This window comes from Cornus florida, unplaced genomic scaffold (assembly GCF_030987335.1).
Source record: "Cornus florida cultivar Cherokee Brave unplaced genomic scaffold, ASM3098733v1 CherokeeBrave_3.0.0_Hap2_Chr03, whole genome shotgun sequence".
NCBI lineage: Eukaryota > Viridiplantae > Streptophyta > Magnoliopsida > Cornales > Cornaceae > Cornus > Cornus florida.
The window spans coordinates 20,224,516-20,236,298 of NW_026775573.1; the positions used below are offsets into that span (position 1 = coordinate 20,224,516).

General features: G+C 32.4%; 1 pseudogene; it reads right to left on the reverse strand.

Moving 5' to 3' along the window:
- Window positions 1-11,430: 11,430 nt before the first annotated feature.
- LOC132301867 (small nucleolar RNA R71) lies at window positions 11,431-11,529 on the reverse strand (annotated as a pseudogene).
- Between the last annotated feature and the right edge of the window lie 254 nt (window positions 11,530-11,783).

Consider the following 11,783-nt stretch of genomic DNA (forward strand, 5'->3'; position numbering starts at 1 on the left):
AATAATTAAACAATTAAATTACATTTAATTCACAAAGCCACATAAGCACATAAATAATTAAAACACAATACAATTTAAATAACCAATTAAAATAATTTTAAAACACAATACAATTCCACATAAGCACATAAATAATTAAACCACAATAAAATTTAGGGTAAAGTGCATTAAACCCCCCTGAACTATTGGTCATTTGCAAGAAACCCCTCTGAACTACAAAAAACCCCCTTGAACTATGATTTTGTTGCAATTTACCCCATTAAACTATTGATCATTTGCAAGAAACCCCCTTAAACTACAAAAAACCCCTCTGAACTATGATTTTGTTGCAATTTACCCCCCAGAACTATGATTTTGTTACAATTTACCCCCATGACATCAACTTCCGGTACCGAAAATTTTGAAAGACCAGTTTACCTTTATAACACGTACACTGCGTCGTTTTAACTTATACACTTCTTACTTTTTTTCCTGCCAAAAGATACCTTTCACCCAACACAACCCAAAACTGAGAGCTAGAGAGAGAGAGAGAGAGAAGAGACCAAATAAATCCGAGGTCGGTGGGATGGCTCGGTCTCGGATGATGGCGGCTTGTGCGCGGAGGACTCGACTATGATGAGAGCTTGGTTGACTCGGTTGTGAACTGTGGAGGCGGCGGCGAGCTTAAGGGGGCTCGGCGGTGAACAGTGGACAACTATGTGCTCAAAACACGGACGGCGATGTGCTCGGCTATGGAGATGGCGGAATGAACTGGCGAGATTGGAATGGACGGTGGAATGGACCGGCGAGCAAGGTGAGCTGAACGGCGGGCAAGGCAGTGACGGCAATGGGCTGACGCAATGGTGCAGAGAAGTGCGATATATATGGCCGACGAATCTGGCTAGTGGTGCAACAGCTATGATTGAGCTATGACAGGAGACCCACCGATCCCAGCAACAAATTCCTCGGCTTCATCGTCCTTTTCAGTTAATCAATTCGTGTGGATGGGGTAAACTGCAAAAAAATATATAATTCAGGGGGGTTTCTTGCACATACCCCAATAGTTCAGGGATTTTTTTGCAATTTTTATAGTTCGGGGGGGTTTTTTGCACACACCCCAATAGTTCAGGGGGGTTTAATGCACTTTACCCTAAAATTTAAATAACCAAATCCCAAGTAATTTAAATAAAAAGAACCAAGCAAGAAATCAATTAAACTAACAACAATTGCAATTAAATAATTTAAACAAAATGCCAGAATTATCCTTTTAAAGTTAGGGGTATTACACTAGACATCCTCTTGGGGCTAGAGTCAGCCCTAAGCATGCTTTCTACTTCTTGATTTATGTATTTGTTAGGGGATTTGTATTGTAATTCATGTCTTGACACTTTTATATATATAGATATTGTTTATTCAAAGATTTATGTGGTTTAATGCTTCCAATTGATCATTTCATTATATCCATATGTCTATGTATGCTAGAATAGATGTTCATGTGCTTGTCTCTATTTCTTGTGTTATTGATGCATGTCTATATGTATTGATGCTATAAATCTAGAGATTATCAAGACATAGTGCTTAATGGCATGTTCTTGTGGTTTATTTGATGGTTCGTACTCATTTCTTGATGGATTATACCTCTCCCTTAGTTTAATTAGTTTAATTTCATGTCATTAGCTTAGTTGTAGTGTAGTTGTTAAATGGGAGGACAATCCATGCTTATTGTTGATGTTCTATACTTATGTAAGTAAGCAACATATATCTCTAACCTTGTGATGTGTTTGGATTATGAGCTTAAAGAAAGGATTAATAGCTTAATTTGATATGTTGTGCTATCCATCATGTTGTTTAGATAATATATGCTTAATTTGTCATCCATGCTTGTTGGAACAACCACACACACACACACTTTGTTGCAATGCATGTTTTTCCCCTCATTAATCATTCATTAAGGGTGTAGAAAAGTATGCTTAGTGGTGATCTCTATATCCCAAGATCTCTCTCTCTTTTATTCTCTTGATTGCATTATTGTTTACTTTAGTTTAATTTGCATCTAGTTTAATTCAACCAACCAACCACTATTTTGATTCCTCGACCTACTAACCCTAACCTTGATTCCTCAACCTAGTACGACCCTCAATCCCTTGGGACGATCCCTTCTCACTCATACTACATAGTATAGGTGTTAAGCGGTTTATAAATTTAAATTATGGTGCCTACTTGACACTAATTTCCAAACTCAAAGTGTTGTGCATTGTTTTGTGCGCACTGTCGGGAAGCCACCATAGTTTTTGGCACTGTTGTCGGGGATTGATTGATTGGCAACGTCGTATTTGTGGAATCAATTAGGAATTAGTACTTTTTTGATCGTGTCTTTACGTTGTTTTTAATTTTTGTTACTTATTGTGTTTGTTCTTATTTGACTAGGAGCATTGAGCTAAGAAGGTGAGCAAAGGAGCATTCCAAACAAAGGAGCTAAGCAAGCAAAGGAAAAAGGCTAAAATCACAAAAAAAATTGCTAAGCTAAAAGCTAAAAATTTGGAGTTGAAGTGCTAAAGGACCTTTGTGAGCTTTTTCTTACTCAAACCCTTAGTTAAATCGTCGACTCGCGTGGAGGCTTGTATTTCAATTCTTAGATAAATCGTGAGCCCACGTGGAGGCAATATACTTTTCTTTGCATATTGTTGATAGCATGGGAGTATGGGAACATTGTATGTGGAGGAAGTTTGTTGATTATTGACTTGTTGTGAAGGTGAAGTGTTTGTCATTATTTCTTGTTGTGTTGCATTGTGCATGCATGGTCGTAGATCATTGAGACTCACTCTTGTCCCTTTAAACTTTCATCTTGAATCCATTGTTCGAAACCCTAGGAGAAGAGGTAGTTCTAGTCAATCCATTTCATCAATGGAAGGACACAATGAGGACCATGTGGAGGACCTTGGTCACATAGACCAACAAGGTATCCTCCACCCCAATGTGCATCATGATAACATGCAAGTTCCATTAGGCATGCCAAGGTCATTCGTTCATCCACCACAACAATAAGGCCAAGTTCCATTGGGAATGCCAAGGCCAATCTATGCTCCACCACCTCTCATCATTCAAGGCAACCAAGGTGTCCATGTTACACCTCCAATTGCTAATCCTCCCCTTGCTTTAAGAGATCACTATGTGTAATACCCCGATAATTTTAAAAGATTTATTAATTAGGATTAATTATTTTATTTTATTTTTCAATGATTTATTTTATTTTATTGAGTGCTAGATTAATTATCTTATTTTAATTAAGTTATATTTCGTGATTATGTATGATGATTGATTGTTTGTGTGGTTGATTATTGGTTGAATTATTGGTGTGTTGATTTTATTGGTATTATATGACTTAGTTGTAAATTCTTGTTTGTTTATGTGCTTCATGTAATTAGTTATTTTAATTTCTGTATTTAATTAATTATCTTATTTATTTAAATTAATTGGATTGGGCTTAAGGAAAGTTGGACCAAAAGATGTGGTCTTGGGCTTGTATGAAACCTTATTGGGTTAATTAATGAAGGTCCGTGGTTATTTAATTATTTAAATGATCACTTTTGTATCAATTATATATATATATATATATATATATATATAATTAATTAATAATTGTTATGGAAAGATATATATATAGATATATATTTATTGATATTTATAAGTATATATGATTTAATTAACTAATGAGTTAATTATGGAAGGAATATATATTTATATATATATATGTTTATAGATATAAATTATTTAAAGATTATTATTTTAATTCATAATACTAGTTGGAATAGGATTTGGAATTTAAGGTGTATAAAAATACACATAAGGCTTTAGGGTTAAAGGTTTTACACGTTAGAAAAATAAAACAGACAGAGAGAGAGGAAGAAGAAGGGCTGACAAGGAGGAGGTCGGATCTTAAAAGGAGGACGTCGGAATTGGAAGAGATAATTAAAGCTTAAAGCGTCGGTTTCGTTTCGAAACCTTCAGGCGAGTTTTCTCTAACTTTCCTCTTAAAACTCATAAGGATTTCACCTTGAGTATCAAGGCTTTAATTAAATTTATTTGTTTAAAAATTATGGTTAGATCGGAATAATTAAAAAGTATAAACTATTATATTTGATTTTTAGATTATTGGATTTTAATTGATATATATAGGTGTTATGTATATTTTAAAATCAATCTATAGGTGGATTTGTGACCCAAGAGAGTTAATTATGGTTTCTTTATTTTCTAGAATTGTTCTGAAATTTTCTGGAAATTTTCTGATATTTTTAGGAATTTATTAGGATTTATTTTCCTATTATTTGTTAGGAAAATAATTATATATATATATATATATATATATATATATATATATATACTAGGTAACTGGCGCATGTGGAGCGGCGGCACAATAAAGAATTGATCCAGTGCGGCGCGGTGTAGGATAATAGGGTGTATACGCCAATTAGGGCCATTTGATTAATTAAACTTATGTGAATTGATATGGTGCATCGCGGCGCATAAAACTTTGGTGCGCATATGTATCTGGACCATAGAAGTGGTCTGGTCAACTATGGGATTATTTGGTGTATTGCAGACCATGAGAAGATGGTGCACTCGCTGATCTGGACCTTAGATCTATTATAGTTAATAGAAAATAATCTAGTGTGAGCGTGTTCATTTGCGCACTCATTTATGACCATTGGATGCGGCATAAAGGAAGTGATGGATTCAGTGTGGTGAGCTCACGGTAGCTGAAAGAGCTTAGCCAATACCAGCACACAAGGAGGCTTGAATCCAGCGCGTGCAAGTGCATAGTAAGCACGTGGGCGCGCGTGGGAAACTATGTTGGCCTAATTCGACACTAGAAATTAAAACGGTCATAACTTAGTCATTTTAAATCGAAATTGGGTCATTCTTGAGCTCAAATTCAAGGATTTTTCGTCTTCTTTCCAATGGTACCAATTTCATTATCAGATTCCCATCCTACTAGGAGATATTTATGTTTTAGTGAGAAAGTGTCGGAAAACTATTTAAACCAATATGGAGTATTTAAAGGAAACTATTTCTGACATATTTAGTTGCACTAATTTGTGTAAATATAATAAATTAATAATTTGCTATGGAAGGAAGTGTATATATATATATATATAAAATTATTTATATATGTGTATATATAGTTTAATTTGTCTATGAGTTGTATGGAAGGATGAATATATATATATATATATATATGTATGTATGTATGTATATTGATTTTAAATAATCAAGGATTATTAAAGAAGGTGTTAAACACATATATACATTAAATAACATATGTGTAGGTATATATATATATATAAATCATTTAAGATGATTAATATTATCATTCTTATTTGGCATATCTTAATAGGCTGGTTGTTAAATTAATGATATGCGTATAATATGCATGTGATGGCTATGTATGATTTAGCGTATTGTTAATTTTAAAGTTAATTCATGGTTAAAGTGTGGGCATGGATGAATTGTCAAATGATTAAATATATTACCTAAATATTTGTATGAATAGAATACATATATGGAAAGCATGGATGAATTGCTAATTAAATGTATGAATAAATATACCTGTGGAGGCATGGTTGAATTGCCAATGTATAAATATACATACACGGAGGCATGGTTGAATTGCCAATGTATAAATAAATATACTTATGGAGGCATGGTTGAATTGCCAATATATAAATAAAAATATTTACAATGGCATGGTTGATTTGCCAAAGCATAATTACGTTGTTATGTGTTAGATGATTAAAATATCATCTATGGTTGTTGTATGTATGGATTGGATTAGGGTTAGATATTCTTAAATGAGAATAGTTTAGTACTTACTGGTTAGTGTATTATTTTACATTAATAAAATAATATTGGGGAAGACGTGGATGATTTGTCAAAACTTGGATTTTGGATATGTGATTTAAACAATTAAAATTATTATCGGGTTGGGATTAAATAGAGTATTTCTTTTATTATAATTTGTTGTTTAAATGATTAAACAACTGACTAGGATGGGATTAAGGTCAAAGGAGTTTTTATAAAATGAAATGGTAGATTGGTCTAGGTATGAATATTATTTTAATAATTATTTAATAGGTATGAAAATTTAATAAACCTATTAATGGATGTGATTAGTATAGTATATATAATTATATATAGACATGGATATCGTGCTTTATTAAAGTTAAAACTTTATTAGGTTTGGTTTTGATCAGAGATGATCTGCTTATTGGTTTTCAGAGGCCTGGTAGAGTGAACTTACTCGTAGGGTTTAACCCACGATTTATTTTTCAGGTTATTAGAGGTTCCAGTCTCGAGGTTGAGGATCCGCAGCTGGGAGACTGTCATTCGTCTATTCATCTTGTGTACTTTTAAATAGTATTGGATTATTGGATAATGTTTTAAGGGGTCCTTGAGTTATGGGATTTCCGAATTGTAATTGTTGGAGAATCATTAAGTAATATTTATTTATTAGTTTTCTTCAGCGGTTTATTTATTCTTTATTATTCATCTTTGTATTATGTGCTTGTTAAATACTTAAATTGTTTTGATATCCCTTAATTTTGTGCGCGGACTTGATCAATCCGTGTTCCAAAATTACGGGGTATCACAGTTGGTATCAGAGCACTCCAGGTTCAAGTGTTCCTAGGGTGTCTTTCGTTGTGTGACTTCCGCGTTGTGTACTCTTTTACTTAGAGCTTAAGTTTAGGATTCATTGTATTCTATATTCGGTCCGTTAGTGTGTCCTAATGGTAAATCATTGAGTCTTATCAGGAAAATGGTAAGACACCGATTTAGAAGGTATTGGTAAATCGTTGAGTCTTCCCCTAATTTTGAAGTATGGGTTTTATGGATTTATGCACCAATAAAATAATATGGAGGTATTTTAGGGACGGATTAACGGAATAGTTAAGTCCTACCTATTTATTTATGAATTGTATGGTTTAATACACCGGTATGGGACGGTGGCATTTCAGGGACGGATTAACCAAAGAAGTTAAGTCCTACCTATATATTTATAAGGGAACGGATTAACCATAGCGTTAAGTCCTACTTATTCGTGTCAGGTCAACGGAATAGTTGGATGGTATGCCATTGAAATAATATGGTTGGATAGTTTACTTTTATGTGGATATAATGGATTATATATATATATATATATATACATATATATATATATATATATACATACACACACACATATATGGGCCATGATATAAGCTTGAGTCTCAGGATCAGTGGTTAGGATGGAGGCGTATATTGCCGATTGAGATGGGTAGCTGGGTTTAAGGATGTGTGGGCTCTGGTAGAAGGAGGACTCGTAACCACCTTTGTGTGCGTTTTACATGAGATACCCACTATCCGGTTGAAACTGCTTTAGTCCAGTGAGAGTCTCTAGTGTGTACTTATATTTATCAATTATATAAATATGGAATTAGCTAATTACGTGATATGTCTGCTAATAATGAATATGTGTGGATGGGTTAATTTCCACACGGATAAAAGGAATAATGAAATTTGAAATTAAATAATCAAAGTTTTTATTTCATGGATTTGTGAATTCCGAGGATGGAATTCCGTTTGTTAGGGGGGAAGAATGTAATACCCCGATAATTTTAAAAGATTTATTAATTAGGATTAATTATTTTATTTTATTTTTCAATGATTTATTTTATTTTATTGAGTGCTAGATTAATTATCTTATTTTAATTAAGTTATATTTCGTGATTATGTATGATGATTGATTGTTTGTGTGGTTGATTATTGATTGAATTATTGGTGTGTTGATTTTATTGGTATTATATGACTTAGTTGTAAATTCTTGTTTGTTTATGTGCTTCATGTAATTAGTTATTTTAATTTCTGTATTTAATTAATTATCTTATTTATTTAAATTAATTGGATTGGGCTTAAGGAAAGTTGGACCAAAAGATGTGGTCTTGGGCTTGTATGAAACCTTATTGGGTTAATTAATGAAGGTCCGTGGTTATTTAATTATTTAAATGATCACTTTTGTATCAATTATATATATATATATATATATATATATAATTAATTAATAATTGTTATGGAAAGATATATATATAGATATATATTTATTGATATTTATAAGTATATATGATTTAATTAACTAATGAGTTAATTATGGAAGGAATATATATTTATATATATATATGTTTATAGATATAAATTATTTAAAGATTATTATTTTAATTCATAATACTAGTTGGAATAGGATTTGGAATTTAAGGTGTATAAAAATACACATAAGGCTTTAGGGTTAAAGGTTTTACACGTTAGAAAAATAAAACAGACAGAGAGAGAGGAAGAAGAAGGGCTGACAAGGAGGAGGTCGGATCTTAAAAGGAGGACGTCGGAATTGGAAGAGATAATTAAAGCTTAAAGCGTCGGTTTCGTTTCGAAACCTTCAGGCGAGTTTTCTCTAACTTTCCTCTTAAAACTCATAAGGATTTCACCTTGAGTATCAAGGCTTTAATTAAATTTATTTGTTTAAAAATTATGGTTAGATCGGAATAATTAAAAAGTATAAACTATTATATTTGATTTTTAGATTATTGGATTTTAATTGATATATATAGGTGTTATGTATATTTTAAAATCAATCTATAGGTGGATTTGTGACCCAAGAGAGTTAATTATGGTTTCTTTATTTTCTAGAATTGTTCTGAAATTTTCTGATATTTTTAGGAATTTATTAGGATTTATTTTCCTATTATTTGTTAGGAAAATAATTATATATATATATATATATATATATATATATATATATATACTAGGTAACTGGCGCATGTGGAGCGGCGGCACAATAAAGAATTGATCCAGTGCGGCGCGGTGTAGGATAATAGGGTGTATACGCCAATTAGGGCCATTTGATTAATTAAACTTATGTGAATTGATATGGTGCATCGCGGCGCATAAAACTTTGGTGCGCATATGTATCTGGACCATAGAAGTGGTCTGGTCAACTATGGGATTATTTGGTGTATTGCAGACCATGAGAAGATGGTGCACTCGCTGATCTGGACCTTAGATCTATTATAGTTAATAGAAAATAATCTAGTGTGAGCGTGTTCATTTGCGCACTCATTTATGACCATTGGATGCGGCATAAAGGAAGTGATGGATTCAGTGTGGTGAGCTCACGGTAGCTGAAAGAGCTTAGCCAATACCAGCACACAAGGAGGCTTGAATCCAGCGCGTGCAAGTGCATAGTAAGCACGTGGGCGCGCGTGGGAAACTATGTTGGCCTAATTCGACACTAGAAATTAAAACGGTCATAACTTAGTCATTTTAAATCGAAATTGGGTCATTCTTGAGCTCAAATTCAAGGATTTTTCGTCTTCTTTCCAATGGTACCAATTTCATTATCAGATTCCCATCCTACTAGGAGATATTTATGTTTTAGTGAGAAAGTGTCGGAAAACTATTTAAACCAATATGGAGTATTTAAAGGAAACTATTTCTGACATATTTAGTTGCACTAATTTGTGTAAATATAATAAATTAATAATTTGCTATGGAAGGAAGTGTATATATATATATATATATAAAATTATTTATATATGTGTATATATAGTTTAATTTGTCTATGAGTTGTATGGAAGGATGAATATATATATATATATATATATATATATGTATGTATGTATGTATATTGATTTTAAATAATCAAGGATTATTAAAGAAGGTGTTAAACACATATATACATTAAATAACATATGTGTAGGTATATATATATATAAATCATTTAAGATGATTAATATTATCATTCTTATTTGGCATATCTTAATAGGCTGGTTGTTAAATTAATGATATGCGTATAATATGCATGTGATGGCTATGTATGATTTAGCGTATTGTTAATTTTAAAGTTAATTCATGGTTAAAGTGTGGGCATGGATGAATTGTCAAATGATTAAATATATTACCTAAATATTTGTATGAATAGAATACATATATGGAAAGCATGGATGAATTGCTAATTAAATGTATGAATAAATATACCTGTGGAGGCATGGTTGAATTGCCAATGTATAAATATACATACACGGAGGCATGGTTGAATTGCCAATGTATAAATAAATATACTTATGGAGGCATGGTTGAATTGCCAATATATAAATAAAAATATTTACAATGGCATGGTTGATTTGCCAAAGCATAATTACGTTGTTATGTGTTAGATGATTAAAATATCATCTATGGTTGTTGTATGTATGGATTGGATTAGGGTTAGATATTCTTAAATGAGAATAGTTTAGTACTTACTGGTTAGTGTATTATTTTACATTAATAAAATAATATTGGGGAAGACGTGGATGATTTGTCAAAACTTGGATTTTGGATATGTGATTTAAACAATTAAAATCATTATCGGGTTGGGATTAAATAGAGTATTTCTTTTATTATAATTTGTTGTTTAAATGATTAAACAACTGACTAGGATGGGATTAAGGTCAAAGGAGTTTTTATAAAATGAAATGGTAGATTGGTCTAGGTATGAATATTATTTTAATAATTATTTAATAGGTATGGAAATTTAATAAACCTATTAATGGATGTGATTAGTATAGTATATATAATTATATATAGACATGGATATCGTGCTTTATTAAAGTTAAAACTTTATTAGGTTTGGTTTTGATCAGAGATGATCTGCTTATTGGTTTTCAGAGGCCTGGTAGAGTGAACTTGCTCGTAGGGTTTAACCCACGATTTATTTTTCAGGTTATTAGAGGTTCCAGTCTCGAGGTTGAGGATCCGCAGCTGGGAGACTGTCATTCGTCTATTCATCTTGTGTACTTTTAAATAGTATTGGATTATTGGATAATGTTTTAAGGGGTCCTTGAGTTATGGGATTTCCGAATTGTAATTGTTGGAGAATCATTAAGTAATATTTATTTATTAGTTTTCTTCAGCGGTTTATTTATTCTTTATTATTCATCTTTGTATTCTGTGCTTGTTAAATACTTAAATTGTTTTGATATCCCTTAATTTTGTGCGCGGACTTGATCAATCCGTGTTCCAAAATTACGGGGTATCACACTATGTGTCTAATGAATATAATGCACCCACATGTATTCAATTGCCACCATTTAGAGCACATCACTATAAAATCAAGCCACAAACCATACAAATGCTTCCTAACTATCATGGACTTCCAAGTGAAGAACCTTACAAGCATTTGGATGAGTTTCTTGAAGTATATTCCACCGTAAAATATACGGGCATGCCGGAAGAGGTTTTAAGGCTTAAACTTTTTCCATTCACCCTTAAAGACAAGGCAAAATATTGGTTTAACAATCTTAGGCCTTTTTCAATAACTTCTTAGGCGAAAATGCAACAAGAGTTCTTGAAGAAGTACTATCCAGTTTCTAAAACCAATGCCATGAGAACTTCAATTAGGGAATTTTCACACGGGGATGAGGAAACATTTCATGAGGCATGGGAACGCTTTAATGAATTACTTAGGAAGTGTCCACATCATGACATGCCCAAATGGCAATTAGTTCAATATTTCTTTGAGAGCTTATAGGATAATTACAAGGGCATGGTTGATGCTTCCGTGGGTGGCTCTTACATTGATAGGCATGAGGATGACGTGTGGCATCTTTATGAGAGCATGAGTGTAAATTCTTTGCGTCGTACTTTATCTTCGAAGAATGGTTGAAATTCTAGTGGTAGGAAGAGTGTTGGCTTACATCAAGTCAACCACTCCAATGAAATTGCCGCCGAAATGAAATCAT